General features: G+C 41.9%; 1 non-coding gene across 1 annotated transcript; it reads left to right on the top strand.

The window, feature by feature from the left end:
* The first annotated feature begins 11,527 nt into the window (after positions 1–11,527).
* Positions 11,528–11,601, top strand: Trnaa-ugc (transfer RNA alanine (anticodon UGC)). Its single transcript has one exon. It is a non-coding gene; the product is annotated as a tRNA-Ala (tRNA).
* The last annotated feature ends 345 nt before the right edge of the window (positions 11,602–11,946 follow it).

Below are 11,946 nucleotides of genomic sequence, written 5' to 3'. Positions count from 1 at the left end.
CTATATAATGTCTCTATCTGCTTGCAGTCCTCGAAAATGGACAAATAAACACGAAAAACGGAGTTGTTCAACCTCAGTTTTCACCCTTTAGCAATGGATATTCGGAATGGTATGATCCGTAACTCCAACATGGCTTTTGAAGAGAGTTTCAAAACTTTCAGTTGAAACTTCCAGGATGAGAGGCCGTGGTCGATGTATGAAATTTCCACCTAACGTTTGTTCTGAGGCCGTCCGGCTACTGCCCTCAAGTAGCCGGACGACATCTACTGCGGCCTCTCATCCCGGAATTTTCAACTGAAGACAACACCGGCCGTGAAAGCCTACATTGTACGAAGAGTTTCAAAAATTAGAATTAATAGGACACTATTCATGGTTTTTTATGGTATTCACAGTGAACAGTGATCAGCTTTCTTTTATTTGCCTATTTAATACTTTGGTTCTGTGCATCTTGAAACTGAGGGAGTCAAAATTTTTAGACCTTTGTTCTATTTATATGTGTGCTGCAGGAAATGATAGAAATAAAATACCAAAAATCCGCTATTTCAGAAACCAGTTATTTTGCGCAATTTAAAAAATCTGGTTAAACTGGCGTGAAAAAAAAAACAGTAACCGAAAACCGATTGTTTCAGCTATAACCCTCATCCCTAGTGCAAGATTTGTTCATACGTACGTACAGCCTATTTTAACTTCAATTTTAATAACTAGTATCAGAGAATTTCCTTACAGTAAGTGCTATTATGAAGTACTAACACCAGGAAATGAATATTACACGAATATTATGCAATGTTCTTGTCCGTAATGACGATATCACGCAAGTGGGGGATGGTTATATTTTAACACATCTCGAAATACAGCATGCGAGCGCTGGTAGCTATTTATATATTTGTTTTTAAACTCTTCCGCTAATTCTGATGCACTTCCGCCGTTCTTTGTTCCACACTTACCTCGCTGAAGTCAGTCCAGGATTGTGCTCGAATATCTCGTCATTCTTTCTTTTCTTTATATTTCCGTATTATGAACACTGAATAAATTTTCATGTACCAAAATCTCTAAAATAATTTAATCATAAAAATTTTCCGTTTCGGCAATTCTCTGTTGCCGTCTTCCGATCTGCAAATGATGGGAACGAAATGCTTGTATCCAGCAACTGGCATAGCAGCACACATAGTTATATCGAAGATTTGCAGTCTACGGAATAACAACATACATATGTTTGCATCACTACACAATCTTCTCCTTCAGTACACTAAGTGGTACTATACAATTTAACTCCAAGTTGGTATCGTGCGTCATACTAAAAGTTAGGATGTCAATGTACAAACAAGTTATTGCGCCGATTGCAAGTGCTCAGAATCATGGCCACTTTACAGCTGACAGACCCCAGCGTAAACATTCTTAGTGATACATCAGTACATTAGACTGCCCTGTCGTAATACGAATCGATAGTATCATCTCACATTAGATTAAGGCATGGCTCTACTATTCCATTTACTTACGTATGTCTAAATTATTATCATAACATATACGCCGTGCCAGTGTTCTACAGTTAAAAAAAAAACTGTCTGTAAGATCATGTGCAACATTCATAATTTATACATAAATCTTTTTATATCATTATAGAAAAATTTTTGCAGAAATTTTGTAAAAATTCTTCTATTCTAGGATAATTAAAATCAACCTATATTTGGTAACATTAGATTTACATAGAGATCTTTAAAGTGGTTATGCAGGGTGTTCGAAAATTCCCTTTACAACTTCTGTGACTTGTAGAGGTAACTGAATACATTGAATGGGAACCCATATCCAGAAATGTACTATTTTCGTTCCTTTAGGAACTGAATGAGACGTGACGGAGTACAGTTATTACATAACAAAGAAACATGACGAAACATCCATTTATCACCTAACCATATGTGTTTGTACTAAACTTAAACTCTACTTGTTTATATTGTTCCAAAACAAAAAAGAACCTAGCATACTGCACGTACAGAACGTAATGTTTAAGTGTCAGCACAACGGAATGTAATACAGTGACAAATGGATGCTACGTTATATTTCCTTTCGAATTGTTATCTTGTAATCGTACTGCGTCACACCTGACTCAATTCCTTAAGCAAAAGTGGACAAGTAGAAATATCTTAACTGAAACCGACGTAGAACGGAGACGGGACGTTCCGGACATGGGTTCGTATTCAAAATATTATATAATTCCTGCCCTATACAAGTCCTGAAAGTTTGTAACGGGAATTCCCTAACATCCTGCATAACTACGTTAAACCTGTCTATGTACATCTACTGATCTCATATGTAGGCTGATTTTAAAACATGCAGGAATAGAAGAATTTTTACAAAATGTCTTAAAAAGATTTTCTAAAATGGTATAAAAAGGTTTATTTATAAATCATGTTTTATGAATGTTGCATATGATTTTACACACAGGTTTGTTTTTTTTAACTGTAGAATACTGACTCGGCTTACATGTTATGACAATAATTTATCTGGTCTGATGTGCACGCTAGGATCTGTCAGTTGTAAATTGGTGACGAATGTGAGGACTTGTAATCAGCAGCCGGCCGCGGTGGCCGAGGGGTTCTAAGCGCTTCACTCCGGAACCACGCGACTGATACGTGTCAGGTTCGAATCCTGCCTCGGGGATGGATGTGCGTGATTTCCTTACGTTATTTAGGTTTAAGTAGTTCTAAGTTCTAGGGGACTGATGACCTCAGTTGTTAAGTCCCATAGTGCTCAGAGCCATTTTGTAATCAGCAAAATAACGTTTATGTATACAGCTGTTATTTTAAAACTGACATGCCAGCTTCTAGTATAGCTCACGATACCACGCTGGTTGTCCCGAATGTCTCGAAGGAGAGGATTGTGTAATGATGCAAGCATAGTAATTTGTTTTTCCATGTATCGTAAAGCTTCGATATGATTACGTGTGCTGTTATTTTAGTTGCTGTAGCCTAGCACTTTCGATTCCATCTTTTGCAGATCCGAAAATGGCAACAGAGAACTGCCGAAACTGATAATATTTATGACTAAACGATTTTAGCTATCTTGGCACTCGAAAATTTATTCAATGCTGTTAACACTATAGACCGCATCCACGCTGACGGTGTCCGAAGTGTTTAGTTTTCGTGTTCGTTCCCCGCAAGTAGAAGTAATAGCTGTTATGGTAAGCTACTCTTACTGCAGTATTTTCCATTTATGTCGAGTGCTCTATTAGCTCCCGCTCAAAAACACCGCGGTACAACTCGACAGTGCTGTCTCATTTCCAGACAAAAATATCGCTTGTCCCCCGCTGTATTATTTGTGTAATGGACACGACTTGCACCCATTCCACTGGGGACAGATCTGTTGCGTAAGGCGCCCGCAGTCTTCTACGGTGTCGCTGTAACACTATTTGTTGAAATGGGCTGATGACTGATCTGTTACATGAGGTGTAATTTGCAAAGACGCCAGTTAATGGCACTGAAACGACTAAAACACTACAGAAGTATAGCGCAAATGACAGTGTTCGCCGTTGAAACCGGTCTTACAACACGTGCTAGTTACGTCCAGTGGTAATGTACCAGTACAGTAAGAAGTGCATCATCTTCTCATTCGACGACTGCTAATTTGCAAAGCAGACTTGACGAATAACAGTTGGTAATCTACTCGCTTGTAGACTTTTTCACTGGAACGCTGTTCTTACAAAAAAAAGTACAAAAAAATATCCTCCCTCGCGAGTAACATCGACGCTTCGTTTCGGCAGTTCTGATGCCAAGGCGCAGTCTTCAGACTATTGTTCGCTCTCAGTTATGTCTGGTACTGCTGGCATGTAGTGGTCCTTAGTACTTGTGTGGGTGTAATGTCAAGAGGTTCAGTGTCGCACGCAGCACTCCCTACACCTCCAGTATGGCAACATTTCCATTGGCTGGGCATCTACAAACAGAACTCAACCATGAGCAGACGTACACAGTACATTGTACAACAATTTTACTCAGATAAATTCCACCAAAACCTGTCATCTCAGTAACGGTGAGCAAGCACTTCACTACAAACATGATCTTGCGCCACCCCGGAAGACAAAGGAGTTAGACTCTGCGGCAGCCTGGTGGATAAAGATTTGTGGAATCGAAACGTGTGTGGACTCAACTCTGTCATAATTTGAATACGATATAATGGGCTTATTTGGCTTGTGTTATATGATACACCTACTACTACTGATCGTTGACATTCTGTAAAATATTAGTGAAGTCTGTGTCTAGCTCTTGCTGTATTTTTTTTCTTTTCTTTGTTAACCTACTTATCTTGTATTATAATGCTTCTGTTTGTACAGATGCAATGAAATGTATGATGCAGAACTAGTATTATTATATGCTGTAATGTTGTTCCCTTTCGTAATGCAATTTCGTTACAATTCGAGGAGCTTCGGACAGTTAGAAAAATTATCTGTGGAAAGTGCCAAAAGGGGACAGTTGAGGAACGATAGTCAGAGATGGTACGCTGCAGTCGCGAGAAAAGACGGACTGTCGCGATCTCAGACTGGTAACTGTATATGGTCAGGTTCCGTATACTCAAAACTGTATCACAAATTTACGTGCGGGCCGTTGCGAAAAATACACTGGCCGACTGCATGTCATGATGGATATTCGACCAGCCGTCCACTGTCGTTTTCTGGTGACCATCTCGTGTTATTAATAGTAAATTTAAGATCAGCCTGTCCCGCCCTTCTGAAACTGGGGAATTTTATTATGGAATATTTCGACGGGGCAGCGAACAATGAAACAAAGGAGCATCAACACCAGAGTTCCTACAGCAATCGTCTCAGGTAGGAAGCTGCTGTACGCACATCTCTGCACAATGCGGATTGTGAACTGACATTACATTGCTGCTTGTTGACAGTAAGATTTCCCATCGATAAACATTATTAAAGTCCACTGATAAATTCAAGACAGTTTTCAATTTACCCTCAACAGTTCTTCTCCTGTAACATCTCAGATTAAATTTTCATTGTGTGCTCTAAAAGGTTATTTCAAATGCCGGAACTTCACGTAATTGTCTCATAACGAAGTGTGTTGATATAACTGTTTAGGCTGAGGCCTTTGTGATCAGTTAACTACGACTTGGAATCAAAATTCTTTACAGGCACATTATCTAAAGCCAGGTCATCATTCATTCCTTTGTGATGTTTCGTTTGTGGGTCGCTCAACTGCGCGGTCATCAGAGCCCGTGCGAAGTCCCGGTCTTTACGCACTCCAATCTAGCCATTTTCTCGAATGATGATGAAATAATGAGGACAACACAAACACGCAGTCCCCGGGCAGAGAAAATCCCCAACCCTGCCGGGAATCGAACCCAGAACCCTGTGATTTAGAGGCAGCAACGATAGCCACTAGATTACGAGCTGCGGACTCATGCCTCAGTGCTGACTACAGCTTTATTCCAGTCAGGGACCATTTATTTGTTTGTTGATCCCTCTACTTAATATAAGTTTTCCACAAAAGACAATCCGAATCCTAACAGATCTAAATTGCTATAATTAATAAACCAATACGTATCAAATTAACCAGCTAGGAGAAAGCACTTACCCATATAACAAACTTGCACTGCCTACCCACATTTACAGAGTTATTTACTGCTACAGCAGCCCTAGCTAAATAGAATTTTAGCTGTTTGTGTGTCTCACTTACATGTATTTTTTTGTATGTGACAGAAGTGTGATTGTCTTCTAAATGTACGATCTCAGTCATTCAAAGGGACAGATATTATCTAACAGATGATTATACATGTTAGTTCAGGAGAGAAGCAGTCTTCTTAGGAGTTGGATTAAATGGACAGGTGTGTGGCGCTTAAAACAAAACAGTTCACGTGGGGTTTTGCTGAACGTATCCCTACAGAACCTTTACGTATTGCATGCAATAAAGGTGTATCAGCTGAGTATTTAGTTGTGGGACGCCGTGGGTATCTCTATAGAACACGTAACCGAGTGACACTGTCTGCAACTTCTCAGAAACAGTCTCAACCGAACAGTAGTACTAAGAAGCTTTCAGGACAGTTCTAGCGACCATTATTAATGTAACACACCTGCTGAGTACACAAATACGCATTTTCTGTGTTGCACCTCGTGTGTCAGATCTAGAACAGGGTATTTTTTCGGGAGGCACAGGAGCACATCTGTTGTGAACTGTTCGCCTACTGTTATTAAGGTTATAAATATGACGGGATTTCTCACAGAGTAAAGACGCAGTCAAGGTCGAGAAACAGTCGACCAATGAAACGCCACGACAAGCAGTTCGTTAGTAATGCAATCGGCTTCTTTATATCGAAGTTGAGGGTGTTTCAAGCAGACTGTATGAAGACCTCAGCCGTAAATAATGATAATTTTGTATTATCGCGAAATATGGGAGAGAGTGCCACAGAAATGATACAGGATTTGGGCTCGACATCATTAAATGAAAGGCGTTTTTCGTTGCGACGGAATCTTCTCACGAAATTCCAATCACCAACTTTTTCCCTGAATATTTTGTTGAAACCGACCTAAATAGGGAGGAACAATCACCACGATAAAATAAGGGAAATCAGAGCTTGTGTGGAATGATATAGGTGTTCACTCTTTCCGCGCGCTATACGAGATTGGACTAATAGAGAATTGTGAAGGTGGTTCGATGAACCCTCTGCCAGGCACCTGAATTTGATTTGCAGATAATCCATGTAGATGTAAAACAGATTTATTGCGTATAAAATATGGTACACGGCATGCTTTATTCACATTAGTTGATAGTTCCGCGATATACCGAAATATGGCAGCTCTGTCTCTAATTTCAGATTCTCATTAATGGAAACTTTATCGTAGCGCGTGCACGTAAAAAGTGGTAAGTGCTCGAAACATGGCTGCCAGTAGTAGTAATGTGTCCGGTGTTGTTCAGCGACATTTGTGTTTCAAACCATAAAGAATTCATTTCACTAAGGTTTGAAGCTCCTCTTCTCGTTCTTCCGTTCAATTGCTAAAAGCCCGGTGGGGGGCAGAATTGATATTTTTCAAAGGTAAATGGAAACTTTGATCCTGATGCTGAAAAGTACTACAAGACTGCAAGAACTATTCCAAAGGATGAGCAACACAGGAGTGAAAAATCACGTCACAGATTGCGCCCCCCCCCCCCCCCCCCAACCCCTTCCGGCGGAGATTCGAGTCTTCCCTCGGACACGGGTGTGTGTGTTGTTCTTAGCATAAGTTGGTTTAAGCAGTGTTTAAGTCTAGGGACCGATGACCTCAGCAGTTTGGTCCCTTAGAAATTCCCACACATTTGAACGTTTGAAGAATCATTACTTGGAACCGCGAGACTGCTACGGTCGCAGGTTCGAATCCTGCCCGGGCATGGATGTGTGTGATGTCCTTAGGTTAGTTAGGTTTAAGTAGTTCTAAGTTCTGGGGGACTGATGACCACAGATGTTAAGTCCCATAGTGCTCAGAGCCATTTGAACCAATCATTACTTCGGAGTGCTCGGCCGAAATTTCTGGGCTCTTAACCACTTAATGTGGTTGGAAATGCGAGAAAATTTTATCAGTGCACGCTGCCGTGAAGCTACTTTTTATACATTACTTTACTATTTTCATCTTACGTTTTGTGGATTAAGGGGTCAGAGGTTACACAGCATCACTCGTTTATATTGGAAGCAAGTGTTATGACAAGGTACACGAAAGGCTGACGTTTATGATTAACGATCATATCGTTTAATTACGGGCTAGTTTACGCTCTGTTAATTCCAGAATCGATCTCCTTTAATACCGATGCTCAGCGACCCCTGTAATCAGTCATCGGCTATCGGCTGCAGGACAACGGAAGAGGGAGACGCAGTGCTGCTCTCTGCTGTCCATTTAGGAAACGCTGATGCTCGCGGACGTGTGCGTAATTATCAGTTAGCACGAATATGGTTTCCAGACTTGGGGCGGCCAGAAGCTGGAGCGAGCGAGCGGGAGAGAGAGAGAGAGAGAGAGAGAGAGGGGGGGGGGGGAGGGGGGGAGGGAGAGGGAGGGAGGGAGACGATCAAACGATGTGCGTTACACCGAAATGCAATTAACGGTTGGATGGCGCTCGGCGCGGGCGCGCTAAAGTAGCATGCAGCCATTCCAATAACGATAGTGTCTGTTCGCGTAAACAACGGCGGCCGAGAAACAATTCGGGGTTCTCGGTAGCTGGAAGGAGAGGGAAACTACGGTTGCAGGTGGGGGCTTCGAGCCCGGAAATATATCAAAGAGTTACGTGCCTGACCACCTACGGGCTTTCAGACCACTTGGCCGGTCATTAATTACGTCGTAAAGCTATGCTAGGGCGTGGCGAGAAATGTCCTCGTGATAATTGTGGATGTAATTTCCCTGTCCTCTCCAGCATGTTGTTTCCCTGTAGAGTTTTGTAATTGATCGGCGATACTTATTAGCCTTTCAGAAATAAATATAAGTGGCCCTGCGAAGCAAAAATACGTGGAATAGCAGCATAAATCTAACAGCAACGGAAGAGTTAGGACGTACATTCAGAGCTGGGCCATTCACAATGGGTCTGATTTATTACTGATATTAACAGACTTACGACATCAGTCACGTGCTGTCGGACGGGAAACGGCAAAAGATGAAGTCCTCGTTGAACTCTAACAGACAGCTAAGGTCAAAATGACAGAAGCGTTGCTACAAAAACAACTCCGCTGTTCACTGAAGCTCAGACAGAAAGTTGTAGGAATATAACTTAGGGCAGTCAGTGCTGAAATCGATCAGACGCTGCAGTCTTCTTCTGTAACGTTTTACAGCTGCCACGGATCGTCAAATAGCAGGCGCTGGAACACGAAAAAATTTCTGTAATTTACTTATAAAAGTGCAATATGTTTCATGGTGATTTTATGGATGTGTAGTGTAAAGACGTGTACAGTTCTTTCGACATCATGCTGGACCGTCAGTGATTGTGCGAGAGTTGGAATATTACTTACAACTTGTAAAAAATACTATAGACAAATCTTTCGAGTTGCACGGTTTTAGCCGAGCGGTCTAAGGCGCTGCAGTCATGGACAGTGCGGCTGGTCCCGGCGGAGGCTCGAGTCCTCCCTCGGGCATGGTTCTGTGTGTGTTTGTCCTTAGGATAATTTAGGTTTAGTAGTGTGTAACCTTAGGGACTGATGATCTTAGCAGTTAAGTCCCATAAGATTTCACACACATTAATAATAATTAGTAAATCTTTCGAGGTTTTATTGTCCTTCAGAGTAGTCACCACCATTGCGTGTAACACAAGTCGTAGGATATCCTTTGCAGTATGTACTGAACATCTTGGGAGAGATAAATTATCTTCACCTGACCTCTACTCACACTAGGCTTTCCTTTGTTGTCTTTTCTCTCTAGCTTCGTCCAGTGCCATGGGAGATATTTCCTAATGTGTCCTGTCACCCTGTTCCTTCTTCTTGTTAATGTTTGCCACAAACCACTTTTTCCTCGCCGATTCTGTGGACACTTCCTCATTTCTTACCTTATCAATCCACTTAATTTCCAACGTGCTCATATAGCACCATATCTCAATGCTTCGACGCTCTTCTTTTCCGGTTTTCCTACAGTCCATGAAATCGTACAACGAAATGTTGCAGAGGTACAATCACAAATTTCTTCTTCTAACTGAGGTCCAGATTTGATGTTAGTAGACTTCCTTTGGTCAGCAGTGCCCTCTTTGTCTGTTCTAGACTGTTTGTAATGTCCTCCTTCAATCGTCCATCAAATGTTACGTTGCTTACAACGTAGCAGGACTTACCTTCTCCTGCTTTGTGATCCCCAGTTCTGGATGATTAATTTGTTCCTAATCTAGTTCCTGCTACTCCTCATTACTTTCATTTTCCTGCTGTCTACGTTCCCTCCATCACACGTATTCAGCAGACAATCTCCTGTAACACTTACTCGCTCTCACCGAGTTATTAATGTATCTTATCTTTCATGCTTTTTCACCATGAATTCTAACGCCACTCCAGAGATTTCTTTTACTGGCGACATTGTTTCGTCTATGAAGAGACTGAACTGTAGAAGAGAAAGACTGCATTTCAGTCTTTCGATTTTAACCCGAGCACTTTATGCTTGATCTTCCATTCTTATTGTTCCTTAACGATTCTTATACACATTGTACATTAACTATCTTTCCTTATAGCTTGGCCGGCCCTCATAGCCGAGCGGTTCTAGGCGCTTCAATCTGCAACCGCGCGACCGCTACGGTCGCAGATTCGAACCCTACGTCGGGCATGGATGTCTGTTAGGTTTAAGTAGTTCTAAGTTCTAGGGGACTGATGACCTCAGATGATAAGTCTCATAGTTCTTAGAGCCATTTGAACCATTTTTTCATATACCTTGCATATACTTTCCTGAGAATTTCGCACATTTTGCATCATTTTAGGGTGTCGAACTCATTTTGTAGGTCGACAAATCCGATGAAAGTGGTCTGACGTTTCTCAAGCCTTGCACAAATTCTTGCCATGCGCAAAGTCCTGCCGTTTTCGTACCTTGACCTTTGCTATGGAATGGCTGCCGATGTACGGTCAAAATTTCTAAAATGGAAGAACAGCGTCTTCGTAACGTACAGAATCCACGTTTTCTACCGAGTCTCTACCCAGCAGAGAGTGGACCGGAAGAATAGCGGCCACATCGGAAGGCATGCATTAGTGACATACGCGGAATTACTGGGAAGTGACGTCAGAATGACGTGTACAGTAAGCCGAGACTGCAGTCGATAACTTTGGAGGCAACCTATTGATTTCATCGTATTTCGCTGTTTTATATGTATTATAACTTGCGTCTTATAGGAAGGCGCATTGAAGACTTACAAGAAACATATCACCCTTGGTACAGATGCTTGTACTTCATGTCAGTAAATGACCACTGGCGATAAAAGCGTCCCGGAGATCCTAAGATGAGTAACAAAAATATTGAGATTTGCATGTGTTTGTTGTTACCCTGTGGGTAGGGATTCAAAGTTACATAGCGGAAGAGAGTAGGTTTGCGTTCTGATGTATGCAAATTCTTTTCATATTCGCTTTTATAACAGATTCTGGGACCAGCAATGACGTTGTTTTTCTTCCCTGTCACAGATACCAAGAAGGTTCCATAAGTAATGGAGCAAATTTTTTTTCTCGGCCAATTTCGGTTGAAAAAAATGCGGAATTTATTGTGAGACACCGTGCAACATTCTCTCTACAACTCCTATACTTTCATGAAGTTCTGATAAGTGGCGGCTTTATACATAGCCTTGAAAACGGCATTTGTAACGGAGGTGCTTTCCAAGTAGTTTTCATTGTATTTTTTTCGTAATAGATATTTGTATTTTTTTCGTAATAGATATTTGACCCTCCACTCGCGCAGGTTGCCCAAATTCTTATGGGTATCATCACCTTAGTGTGCGCGAGTAATGAGTGGATGGGCAAATATCTATTAGGTACATTACGTATCTAGATAATGGAGTGTTGGAAATGCGGGTCTCACGGGAAGTGTGCAAGGGATAAGTCCCTGCAGTTGCGCTATTCATGTGTGTCCTCGCTGGCTCAGATGGACAGAGCGTCTGCCATGCAAGCAGAAGATCCCGGGTTCGAGTCCCGGTCGGGGCACACATTTTCAGCTGCCCCCATCGAAGAATATCACCAACACCTGTCGCCAACTGAGGATTTCAACGAATTAGCAAACATAACTGCCGGACATCTACAGTCAGTCATCTCGCTGCACAATTGGATGTCCCTGTTGGTAGTGCTCACACACTCGTTCACCAGTTGGGGTACTCAAGGATGTGTGCCCGCTGGGTTCTTAGCTACCGTAACAGAAGACTATAAAGGGCAACGAAAGACAATCAATGCGGAGCTGTTTGAGCGCTACGAGGCTGATATTGACAATTTTTTGCCCAATGTCGTCAACGGCAATGGAACATGGGTCTTCACTTGCTCCGCGACCTGCTGTCC

The sequence above is a fragment of the Schistocerca gregaria genome, chromosome 1 (assembly GCF_023897955.1).
Source record: "Schistocerca gregaria isolate iqSchGreg1 chromosome 1, iqSchGreg1.2, whole genome shotgun sequence".
Classification (NCBI taxonomy): Eukaryota; Metazoa; Arthropoda; class Insecta; order Orthoptera; family Acrididae; genus Schistocerca; species Schistocerca gregaria.
Note: the sequence above shows the minus strand (reverse complement) of the source record. Positions and strands in the feature narration are given on the sequence as shown.